We start from the raw sequence: 11,538 nt of genomic DNA on the forward strand, positions 1-11,538 counted from the left end.
AACCAAATTCTCATCCTATGGAAGCAAAGGCTATCATCACGTCACAATTATTTAACGTTCTAAAGTTTTATTTCTGGGTCATGGGATAATACTTAAAAAGCATATTACCCTTTTATGAAACAGTTTGGAACCTTTTTCCACTTTTTTTTTTTTTTTTTTTTTTTTACAGGATCTCACTCTGTCACCCAGGCTGGAGTGCCGAGAGGTGACCTCGGCTCACTGCAACATCCAACTCGCAAGTTCAAGCAATTCTCCTGCCTTGGCCTCCCAGGTTGCTGGGACTAAAGACACTCACCACCATGCCTGACTAAATTTTGTATCTTTTGCAGCAACCGGGTTTCACCACATTGGCCAGACTGGTGTCAAATTCTTGGCCTCAGTGATCCACCTGCCTTTGCCTCCCAAAGTGCTGGGATTACAGGTGTGAGCCACCATGCTTGGCCTACGGGTCTAATTTTTTTTTTTTTTTTTTTTTTGGAGATGGAGTCTGGCTCTGTTGCCCAGGCTGGAGTACAGTGGCATGATCTTGGTTGATTGTAACCTCCGCCTCCCGGGTTCAAGCGATTCTCCTTTCTCAGCCTCCTGAGTAACTGGGATTACAGGTGCCTGCCACCACACCTGGCTAATGTATACAAATATTTGTATTTTTAGTAGAGACGAGATTTCACCATGTTGGTCAGGCTGGTCTCGAACTTCTAACCCTCATGTGATCTGCCTGCCTCAGCCTCCCAAAGTGCTGGGATTACAGGCATGAACCACTGTGCCTGGCCTACAAGTTCTTAATATTACATACCCTTCATTAAAAGTCTTAGTGTACGTTAGCATAGAAAAGACTTAACAGGAATGGATATTATTTAAATATCATCCAGATTTCCCTAAATTTATTTAACCATAGAACATTTTTATGAAATCTTCAATTACATTTCTGAGAACTATGCCCCAATATTGAAAATGCTTGATATTAATATTTTGAAGGTCTTACCTTTGCTCTTCTTTAATAATTCTAGGATTTGTTTTCACAATTGCACTTTCTTATACAATACTAACTTTACCAGATGATGCCCAGCAATTTAATTGTAGTTAATATGGAAAAAATAGAAAATCCAGCCAATCAAGAGGGATTTTTTTTCACACAGTAGCAAGCAATAATACTTAGGAAGTCATTACAAATACTGAGGATAATTTTGCTCCTTCCATTCTTGACTTATAAACAGAAAAGCATGACTAGCAACAACAACAAAAAATAGCACACAATGGCTTACTATACTACAAATTCTGCGCTGAAAAGTCCTCTATGTACACCTGCCAATCTTCACAATACTACGCAGGTAGATAACCAAATTTTACAGATAAGAAAACTAAGGCTCAGATAGTTTAAGCAACTGGTCCAAATTTACACAGGCAATAAGAGAGTATGTCTGTTTGATTGCAAAATCAAGCAATTAGGAAGCCCATCAATGATTATCCTGCACTACCTAAAGAACCAGAGAGATAAGCCAAAGTCACTGTACCCCATTAGCTCAAAGGATGCATTTCTAGAAATAGGCATGCTGCCTGCATGGCTGAATCACATATTTAAGGGTTATATGTATACCACAGTATAGCTCCATGTAAATGAACACATTTATGGTACATTGGTAAGTACTCCTTTTCCTTCAGATTAAATTCATCAGGATATTTCATTCGTTATTCTTTTGGTCATTTTTACCTAGTTGTGGTGATATTTACATCAAAGGACTTCTACCAGTCCCATATTATCTGCTTACTTTTACCTTTAGGCATAGTAAACCCCAGTGACACACAGCATGCAAGCATGCACACTTGTTTTCTTTGTAGTTTATTCAGCATTGTCACTTACCAGGCAGTATGGCTTAGAATTGTTCACCAGTACAGAACACAAATGGCAGAAAGTGAGCCCAGAGCAGCATAAAAATAATGATGAACAATTTTAACTTTAATCAAATGTTGTTGAACAAATTTAACTCAAGAGAATGGGGATTCATTGACTAAGAGTGGATGTATGAGAGCACTCAGAGATTGGTTAAATATATACTACTAGATTTTCTTACACAAACATTAACACTTGTATTATATATTAATATAACAATTACAGTTAATTACATTAATTTACAATTAACCCATTGATTTAGTATATGATAATCTGTGTGTGTATCAGAAACCGAGCAGTATTACAATGAAACAGAGCAGGGAAGCATGAAATGGGAACTACATGCAGATAAAATCCCCTGTTAATGTAGGAGAGCACAGATAGCGTTTGGACAATGAAAAGTCTGCAAGACAAAACTTTGCTTGGCTTAATGACATTTAGGCGACATGGACATTGTCACACTGAATAACGTTAACAGAGAAGAACATGGAAGGAAGAGACTATCTGAGAACGTAAGGAGTGTCTGCCATTGAGAGGTTGTAAGAGGAGGCTAGATGACTATCTGATAAGACAATTTGCTTAACTATTCAGTCAGCAAAACAATTTGGGGGCACATATTGTGTATCAGGCATTGTATTAGGCGTTGATGCAGAGATGAAGGAAACTCCTTGCCATCAAGAACGATAATTTCGATAGTGAGTAAAAGGGTACTGAGAGATCACAAAGTGGCTGTAATGACCACACACCAAGAAGCTCTGGCAGGGAGCACAGGACAGGCCTGCAGCTTCTCTCCTTGGCCCTACTTGTATGTTGAGGGAAGATCTCTGAAAATAGAAGATTGTAATGGCATCCCCAAGCTCAGTTTTCCATTTAACACTCAGCTCTAGGTAACTTCAGTGGGCAGCATGAGAGCAGCCCCTTGGGGCCCTTATTGATTTGGATGTACAGGGGGAAAATCATTTAAAATTTTAAGTATGAGTTTCATGAGCAACGAGAAGGGAATTTTGATTAGACAGAACAAAGATGTCTTTTTTTTAATCACTTTTGAAACACTTTCCAGAATCTTTCTGCTTTAAAATGCTGACACCATCACAACCAGTATTACCTGGGTAATGATTGATGACAAATATTGATTTTTTATGGCTAGCCTAACCTGAGGAGAGAAAAGCAAATGAAAATCTTTGTAAATACATTCAGGGCTCCTGTTTAGGAAACTATTTGTTTCATTATTAAATATATTGTGATATATCCACAACATGACAGCAACTAACTGTATCCACACTTGCTAGAAAACAAAGCTGAAATGCATTTTGACCATGACAGCAAACTAAAAAAGTCAAGGAGACTGTGATAGTAGGTCAAAGTCATTAGGCTCACTGGATACCAGGGGCAGGTCTGAAGTGGAGAATTCTGTGCAACTCTAAAATCCCTGTGTTGTTATGCATCAGAGTTCATCTGGCCACACCATGCTTTTTCACCTCCATGCAAAGCCCTTCTAAGTTCTGCTTTTCTTTCATCCAGTGTTTAATGCACTACATCCAATATTTAATACAAACACATAGTGTCTGACTGTTGTAATTTTGCATAAGCAAATGCTTACTTTCCCACTAAAAATGATCATTGTCCTCTCTGTCCCTTAATTTTGTCATAGGTAAAATGAAGAATCCAGGAAGAAGTTCTCTCTACAGGGCAGTCCCACATTTCTAGGGCAATGGAAGACTAAACTATGAAAAGGTAATACATGACTTAAATGAGTATTCGCCAAGGAATTTATAGTAAATATTGTTTAAAGACATAAACATTTGCATAAAAATTACTTTTGCCAGGCACAGTGGCATAAGCCTGCAATCCCCCAGCCACTTGGGAGGCAGCAGCAAAATAATCATTGGAACCCAGGAGTTTGAGGCCGCAATACACTATAATCTTGCCTGTGAATAGCCTGCTGCACTCAAGCCTGGCAACATAGCAAAGCTCTATCTCTAAAATATAAAATAAAATAAAATAAAACAAAATAAAACAAAATAAAATAAAATAATACCTACACATATAAATATTTGAAAACTACATTTGATGGTGTTGGTGATTTTTGTTTAAAATAATGTCATTTTTATGAATATGCACAAGTCAGGAGAAATGGAGAAATGTGTTGTGTGCACCATCCTTTGTGGTACTGGAAAATAATATATTAAGCTCTTGATCTAAGTAAAATATAAGAGCTTATTGGAAATAAGTCACATGCATGCTTATCTACTTTTTAGGCCATGATATGAGATCATGAAGTTGATCATAAAATTGATCTCATATCAAAGTGATTTCCTTACTATATGTGATTCTTAGAAATAGCACTGATATTTATCTAGATCGTTATAATCTTGAATACCTTAAAAGTTACATTGAGTGTTTTCTCAGAGCATGCACATTCAACAGTTTTCAGCTCAAACAATTTAGACCATTATAATAACTGAAATCTAAGCAATTGACAGAGAAATCAAATGATCCGCCCAACGGATTCATTGAGATATGTGAAATATCCAAATGTGACAATTAGCTGGATAAATCCATTCCTTGCTTCTTCATACAAAATCGTAATTAAAAAGCAATAATGCTGTTTTGAACCAACCCCCTTTTAATATCTGTATAAGTCCTGTATTAAACTATCAAGCATTAAATATATTAGTCAAAAATAACATTTGATTAATAATACCTTTAAGTTGCGATGTAGTATAGTACAAATGTTAATGTAATTTTTTTATTTGACTGGATTACCTTATGTATATAGCACAATTTGAACATTATGAAATCTGACCCAAGATTTCTTACTCTCATGTTATTTCCATTTCTTGTAAATCCCACCCCTCCATTTCCAGCAATAAGATGTTATTTGCCAAACTAGAAGATTTCCATTACAGATGTAAAGTTGTCTACTTATATTATAGGGGAAGTAATTAAGTATTTTGTTTTCTTTAGTATATTTTGTGAGACTTTAAGAGGCCATGAAAACCCACCCACAATTCTGGCAAGCTACTTTTAGCAAAGAAAGAAGCATGAAGCAGTAAGTAGAAATGACTAACAAGCTGTATTTTTAAATTATCTGTAGCTGAGAGTAAGCCTACGAAATGCATTCTCTTCAGGATCTTGACATGCATTGATAATTTTGGTCGTGCCTTAAATAGGGGTTATCTGCACAGGTCACATAATCCATTTACTAGTCTATCTGATTTGTTGTTAGCGTGCTCTTTAATGTCATCAGTGTTTATGCTGAAAGTGCTGTCACTGAAGTGCTTTGTTCATGTTAATTGATAAAAACGAAATACTTCCCACCATCCTAGCTTTTTTTGAAAAACAACATACTGACATGACAAATTAATTTAACTTTAAAGAATATGTTGGCTACATATTAAATATTTTAGCACATAGTTTAAGCATGTGGTGCTTTATTTGCTACACTGCTAACACTAAATCTAATATGGGACTAAGGTGAATATTATGAAAATAAAGTACGATATGTCACAAATATTTAAATGAGTTGTAAAGAGAAAATAGAGTTAGGAATCTCATCTGAATTATAGTAAAAATAATAGGAAAGCTGTAACAGCTTTATGATGATTTTTCCTCTTAACAAACAGCTGAGAGATCTGAAAAAATGGTGTATGGGATGACAGCGCTGCCTTTGAAGCATATAATTTTATAATAAAAATGTTCTAAATTAAGGAAATGCCTAGGATAGAATATGATGATAATTGTGATTATTTTATAGAGAAAAACTACATAAAAGTAATGTTTATTTTCAAAGGAAGCAAAAATGTTTCAAATAAAGCAAAAAGGTTATATGTGCATTTACAGTAATTTATATTAAATTTTAAATTAATTACCTTAACATTAACACAAATAGCTTTTAGATTGTTGGAATGTGTAATTTATATATATATATATTAAATAGATTACAAAGGTAAGGAAATAACTGCATTAAAAAAACATGGTTTGGGCATTAAGTTTAAAAAATTCTTATTCTAATGTCAAAATGTGTTTCGAAAGCTCCTCACTATCCACAGCCTGGACATATATCAAGCTTTTCTTTTTATGATTAAAGTGATTGATACATTAAAAAATACTTCTTATTTATTGTATTATTCAGTATATTGCAAACCACTGCAAACACAAAGAGAAAAAGGAAAGAGTGTTGTGAAAAGGACAGAAGGTTGTATATAGTGAGCTCCATTAAAAACCTACATTTAAATCTTAAAAATGTTTGTACCAAAGGAAAAAAAAATGGTGATGCCTTCCCATTTCTCACTGAAAGCCTTACATGGTTTTCATTTGCCTTGTTTCATCCTTCACTTGGACAGTAACCTCTTAACTGTTTTCTTTCATGCTTTTTTTTTTCTCTCTTGTCTCCACTCCAGCACACATTCTCTCTCTCTCTATCTCTTCCTGTGGATTCTGCAGTAAAAGCTACCCCAGTTGTCTCATTTTTATAAGACTTGCAGACGTCTGCCAGTGGCTGATAGGAAATGCTGATTGAGAAAGGGTTTATCTACTTTTCATCCAAAATATGTGAACCATTAAGGAAATTATAAAAAGCAGCAACAATATACTCTAGTTTTATTCAGTCCTCTCCCTTAGTGATTATTAAAAGGGTGATATTTTTAGCCAAAGAAAGCAAAATGCATCTGCAGCAGCTGGTTTCCAAGGAAACAGAATAATTTAAAACCATGTGGAACTCTGCTCTCTAATTTTCATCAATTCCCCTTCATTCCTGGAGGTAGCTTTACTCAGAATTTATAATTTCTAAAAAATATAGCTGCATTGATTTATTTCCTCTAAAACATTTTAGGAGATGAATATCTGGTTTTATATATCACCTTGCATTTCAATCTTGGGGTGAGGGGTGGATTAATTTCAACCATTGTTTTGCTTAAAAAAAATCAGAAAGATCCATCAATAATAAGAAACATGCCGAAATTTCAGTATTATGTAATAATTTTTGAAATCCAGAAATAGTTCAAAATAAACCATACCAGAATACTTACTTGGTTCATTTGACACTTATCCATATAAACATGTTATTAACTATATTTAGTACATTTAGGAAATTTAAGGTAATTCTCCACTCATTTAGATAATTCATACCTAATATTCAGCAATTTTCTCACTCATATTTTAATTTTACAAGAACTATTATATTTGTGTCTGTTTATTCAAAGACAAAATCTGTCTCAAACAAAGAGTGCAATAAATAAAAAAAATTGAAAAACAATTAACAAGAAAAACAATAGCAAAAAATACTTAGAAATTATATAGTCATTCCTATTAGTTTTGATTCATTGAAAAAGGTATTAAAATATGTATGAACAAATTATTTACCTCATTGAAAGACTTTTATTATTATAATCAACAGGTATTAATTGATTGCCAGTGTACTCAAGTTAGTAATAATTCTTGAAAGCTCAATTTTAATGAGAGTCTACCACCGTTAAATGATCTATATTTATGAATTAAAGTAACTATAGAATTAAGTGACTGGGTGTTCAATTTTTTTGTATGTTTTTACTACAAGTGTGTTATTTATTGTACATACTTAGAACTTGTCCTTATTTTCCCTAAGGGAATATAAAGGACCATATTAGGAGATATAAGCAACTAGTAAAGTTGTTAAAAAAAATATTGCCTAGAGATATTATCAACAATATAAATGCTCTGATGGAATTCTCATCTAGATGTGTTTGATAAATTAAACTACCAATGAAACATGCCCGTTAAGATGCTGTTTTTTACAGCAATGTTTAATCCTTCAAAATTAGGTTTCTGTGCTTTAAAATAAAAATGGCTCCATGTAAGTTAACAAAGAGACAAATCATTAATTATCACGTAAGCTTAAAGTTTACTGAATAAAATAATGCAACTATTGAACAACATGAGATTTATCAAGAGGAGTAAGTTAAATAAAAGGGCTTAAATGCACACAAATCATTCATTCTAAATTAGTGCTGAAAGAGTCTATAACCTGCAAAAATAGTTTTCCTTAGCCTTTTACTGTATTGTCAACATTAAAAGTCACCACATGAAATTTTATATTGTATATTCACAGAAGGCTCCATTTTCTCAGGACCTGTGGAATTTACCGAGGTTTTCTCATCCTTCCTGCGATTCCTAGTAACATAAGCTTGAATTAAACATTTTTAAAGAGACACATGATGATTCATTTTATCTATTAATTTTGCTTCAATGACACTTGCATAGAAAGTTATTTAGGATAAGACATGCCTCTGGTGACTGTTTTGTTTTGTTTTTAATCAGCTAAGGGTTTTGCAGAGAGAAAGAACAGCAAGCTTATTGCAAAGCTTCCTCAAGTAATAAAAGGGCACGCTTTCGGAAAATGTCCTCAGAATAATTTTCCTATCATAAAATTGTTTCAGTAAAAATTGAGAAGCATTCTCCTTTAAAGAAAAAAAGAATTTTCTTTTCTTTTTTTTTTATTTTTTGCTCTTACCTGTAAATATGGTTTCTGTACTTCGGCTCCGTCAGAACACACTGAAGAGAGTACACTCCTCCCTCGTCTATCCATCAGGCGGCAGCCAACCAATAACAAAAGCCAGATCCTGGCATTCTCTAGCTCATGCTCCCTGCTTTGCTTCCATTCCTTGTTCCCTCCCACCTCCACTCTTTTAGAGGACGAATCCCTGCAGCTGGGAGAGAGGAAGGGAGTGGAGAAAAGAAATATGGAGAGAAAAGCAGAGATGCAAGATGTTTCAAAAAATAGCTCCAAACTATGGGAAATGTCTGCAGATGACCTCAGCTGAAGTAAAAAATCTTGCTTTGGATTTAGAAAAACAGACTTAGTCAATGCTTCACCTACCCGAAATCAAAGCAAAATGCTCATAGTAAAACCTAGGGAAATTGCCTGTTTTTCAGTTCCCACTGATTTTTCTCAATGAAAAAAAGTACCTCCTCCATTATACATTTTGATATGCAAATAAAGGAGGGAGACTGAACATCAAGATGACATTATGCATATTCAGTTTGCAAAGAGATAAAATTAAAATGAATCAACACCCTTTACTTTTATGTTTTGTATTATTTGCACTACGACCTCTGTTCGACAATGTTTTCTTTCAAACCCAGTTTCGAGGCCTAACCAGTATGAAAAATATTTCATTCTGAGCATTAGAATATTCAAATATTTCAAAGTTATGTGGTTTATATTACTTCAGATTCCTTAAATGCCATCAATTTGTGAATAATAGAACTTGTTAAAGATTAAAAAGAGATCCGTCACTTGGTTGCCATGCCTCAAAGTGACCAGTTGAACTCCGATTTTATTCTAATAAACTTGAACAAAAATAATTTCACTTCTGAACCTAGAGGCATAGCATGCATTAAAGGACAATTGAAGAAAACACCAAATTAGGATTTTTTAAAGGCAATAAAGCAAATTCATCTGCAGTTTCAAACAGGTTAATTTTTAAAATACTGCAATACAAGCCATAAATTTTTATCTTTATGATAAAAATTCTCTCAACTGAGCTTCCTCTAGTGGAGGTGGTCTGAAAAATTTCCTTAGGAAGACATAAACAGTCGATATCACCACTATAGATGTATGTATTGTCTACCTGAGATATTTATAAGCCTTGCTCTTCAATTTCTTAAATCAGTAATGTGTCCTCATGGGAATAAGGCCAAAGGGAGTAAAATAAGAGGAGAGGGCAAGCAAGTATTCTTTAAGAGTTACTGGCATGATGGTAAATCTTTAGTCCAGGAATAACTGTACAGGAAGGGCTTAGGGGTGTCAATATTGTTAGGAGGGGAATGCTGGTGACTTAACCTGACACTAACTTTAGATAGAAATGCACTGATTTTACTTAGTTTGCACTGTTATTTGGAGTAGCTTTGGGAGGCTCTGCTAAAGATTATGCGGAAGATTAAACTATCTCTTATTCCCACCCCCAAGTCCTCTGCTGTGAAAAATACTTTCAAAGCCTTTGTGTTCCTATTGCTAGGCATAACTGGAGGGATCCCTAGGACAGACAGCGTTTTTAGAAGTGGTTGTTCGGGGCCTTCTGCATCAGAATCACTGGGGGAAGACTTATGAAAAATGCAGGTTCATGGGCCTCCTCCGGATTTAATGAATAAGCATTTGAGGAGTTTCTGACTCAGCATTTTTAGCAAGCTCTCCCAGGTGATTTCTATGTCAAATATGATTGTAGACAGAGACTTGTAGGCAAGTGTTTGCTGGGCACAAATTCTAACCAGAATTCTTCTGTTTAGATGATAGTGCCATTATCTCAGATAGCAAAAAAAAAAAAAAAAAAAAAAAAAAAAAGAGAGAGAGAGAGAGATTTGGGAGCAAAATAACAAAATTAGTTTGGACATTTTGAACTTTTTGGATATCCAGATTAAAATATTAAATAGTCAGTTAAACTCATAAATAAGGCTGGGGTGCAGGTTCAGTTTGGAACCCCTAGCATCTAGAGTTTGGTTAAAGTAATGAAAATAAATGAGCACCCTAAGGGTTTAATATAAAAATTTTATAAAGAACTCACACAATTTAACAGTGGAAAAACAAACCCAATACAAAATGAACAAAAGACCCGAATAGCTATTTCTCCAAGGAAGACCTAAAAATGGACAACAGGTTTATGAAAATGTACTCGGCATCACCAATCCTCAGGGCTATGTAAATCAAAATTACTAAGAAATACCACCTCATATTTATTAGGATGACTATTATCAAAATGTCTGCAGATAAATGTTGGAGAGAGTGTATAGAAAAGAGTACTCTTGTACACTGTTGGTGGCAATGTCAACTGCTACAGCATTATGAAAAACAGTATGGATGATTGTAAAAAAATTAAAAATAGAACTACCATATGATCTAGCAGTCTCTCTTCTGGGCATATACTCAGAAGAAAATGGAATCACAACTTTGTAAAGATGTCTGTATTACTGTGTTCATTGCAGCATTATTCACAATAGCCAACATATCGAAACAACTTCAGCATTCATTGACGGACAAGGGGATAAAAATGTGGTATAAATATACAATGAAATATTATTCAGTCCTAAAAAATAGATCTTGCTTTTTGCCACTATGTGGATGTGCCTGGAGGACATTATGCTATGTGATATAATCCAGACGCAAAAATATTGCCTGATCTCACTTATATGCAGAATCCTTATTTTAAAAAATCAAATATATAGAGATAGAGAACAAAACAGTGATTACCAGAGGCAGGGACTGGGGGTATGGGGAGATGTGGGTCGGGGGATACAAAGAAGTGTATATATATATATACACACACACAATACATATATATGTACATATGATGAACAAGTCTAGAGATCTAATGTAGAATATGAGAACTACAGGTAATAAAATTGTATTGTGTGTTTCATGCAAAAAAAGTAGATGTCAGCTACTCTTTCCACAAAAACAACAAGAAAGTATAGCTATATGAAATGATGAATATGTTAGTTTGCTTCACTATAGCAAACTTTTTACTAATTAAATGTATGTAAATACTGTGTTTAAGACAATATGAGGTTATGGCATACATTGTGTTTAATTAAGACAATATGAGGTTATGTATGCCATATTTATATATATTTATTTTTAAAAAAAGGAAAACATCTTTAGCAGGATTAAAAATGCA

At 34.2% G+C, this 11,538-nt stretch overlaps 1 protein-coding gene across 1 annotated transcript in view; it reads right to left on the reverse strand.

Annotated features, from left to right (window-relative positions):
• Positions 1-8,472, reverse strand: part of CSRNP3 (cysteine-serine-rich nuclear protein 3) — a 229,290-nt gene extending 220,818 nt beyond the window's left edge. The window contains exon 1 of the mRNA XM_011990990.1: positions 8,379-8,472. The gene's annotated coding sequence lies outside the window, so the exon portion shown is untranslated. The remainder of the gene's footprint in view (positions 1-8,378) is intronic.
• Positions 8,473-11,538: the final 3,066 nt, after the last annotated feature.

The sequence above is a fragment of the Mandrillus leucophaeus genome, unplaced genomic scaffold, assembly GCF_000951045.1.
Source record: "Mandrillus leucophaeus isolate KB7577 unplaced genomic scaffold, Mleu.le_1.0 Scaffold389, whole genome shotgun sequence".
Lineage (NCBI taxonomy): Eukaryota > Metazoa > Chordata > Mammalia > Primates > Cercopithecidae > Mandrillus > Mandrillus leucophaeus.